The 1,722-nt window shown below is 39.7% G+C and overlaps 1 pseudogene; it reads right to left on the reverse strand.

Moving 5' to 3' along the window:
* Nucleotides 1–144: 144 nt before the first annotated feature.
* Nucleotides 145–1,017, reverse strand: LOC119594900 (annotated as a pseudogene).
* Between the last annotated feature and the right edge of the window lie 705 nt (nucleotides 1,018–1,722).

Below are 1,722 nucleotides of genomic sequence, written 5' to 3' on the forward strand. Positions count from 1 at the left end.
GCATGAAACAATAAGAATGACGAATGAAAATCAACAAAACGGTATAACAAGGAAATACGTTCGTTATCAATTCATTGTGCAGCGTGCGCACTTATATGTCTATATACACCAAAGTTTCTATATGAAAGGTACATAGAAAACACGTTGAAATGCAGCAGTTTTTAATCAAGAGTGTGCATCTTCGAGATAGGTAAAAGAGACTTCTTTTTGCGTAAATTACAAGGTCAACATTGTCCCTTAAACAATTATTTTAGCCAAAGAAAAGCCAGCCGAAGGTTATGGTGCCACCAGTGGGGAGCGTGAGCGTGGTGGTAAAGCAGGTGGGAATGAAACACAATAGGACGCAGCGGGTGAAAGTCACGCTCACTTGACGACGGTCTTGCACACTCTCATTCTGTTCTTCACTCACCAGTTTGTAAACGGGAAGGTCGCCACAGAAGTTGGCAAGATCCGAACCGATCTCCTCCTCAGGATTGTCGAGGGAAACAGCGGAAACTCTGACGTCAGACTCAACCCTCATGCCATCGTCTTGATGGCCTTTGATGAAGGCTACTTGTTGCTCGAAAGATTTAACGAGTCGCCTCACGTAACACGCCTCCTGCGATACCACTCGGGATGCTGCTAGACCCTACGAAATACATTAACTTTTAGGCATTTATCATGAAATGTGTCTATAAATGTACAGAAGAACTTCTAATGCATAATCAATTCAGCAAAATCAACAACGAAAAACAGAGATAAAAAATGTATTTCGGTGCATCGTGTACTCAGTGATAACCTGACAAGTAATATTTAGCACGCTATAATCCTCCAGAGTCTCCACATCAGCGAAGTCATCGATTCAGCGCATGTGAAAATGAACCTTCATGGGCAAGGCGGTCTACGTCACCTTCATGCTTTTGAATTTTCAGCAACGGCTACGATCCCCCTTGTACATACTTGGTTAATCCTCACAAAAGAAACGGCCGTGTTTTTTAATAATGATAGTTCCATGAGAAATAAGGTTTTCATGATCATCTAGGTATCTTCACCTGCAATGCATGTGTAAAAAGCAAGAGCATGTCAACAGTGTGTCCGTACCTGAACTCAGCCAGGGAAACAGCCTAAGAGGCATGACAAGCATCATCCAACCTGGTGTGATCTAGAGAGAAAATGACTAATCAGGTATTGGAACTAACATCTGAAATATATGAATATCTCACTTTACTGAAAAATATCAGGTAAACGAATTGAAAACAGCACGCCATGAGTCATTACGCTTAGGCTTGAAGTGAACTAAAGTTTGATTATTATAGAGCAGCGATAAAACTTAACCCAATGCATGATTTCTTTGTTATATAAGATATTTAAAATATACTGTTTACTCATTACAGGATGTATAAAGAAATTATCAACTCACCAAGAGAGATATGACCAGTGATAGTGAGAGTCGTCCTCGGAGCTTAATAGTTCCAGCATCTTATACGCTCTTTTAAAAATCAACAACTGTTTGTTAAAGGTCCCTACTCTCAGCACCACCTGAAAAACTATGTATTCTCTCTTCAAGATCTGTTTATCGGCACAACTCTTTCATCCGTCTCGATTACATATATATTTCTAAGGAAAGAGAGAGATGTATCAACAATTCATTCAAGTTTTTCTGAACATTCCCGTTTTACATAAGAATATGTGTGGTGTAATGTATTGGTCTACGTGTATGTGTGCATATGTAGATAATTACAC

Source organism: Penaeus monodon, chromosome 34 (assembly GCF_015228065.2).
Source record: "Penaeus monodon isolate SGIC_2016 chromosome 34, NSTDA_Pmon_1, whole genome shotgun sequence".
NCBI lineage: Eukaryota > Metazoa > Arthropoda > Malacostraca > Decapoda > Penaeidae > Penaeus > Penaeus monodon.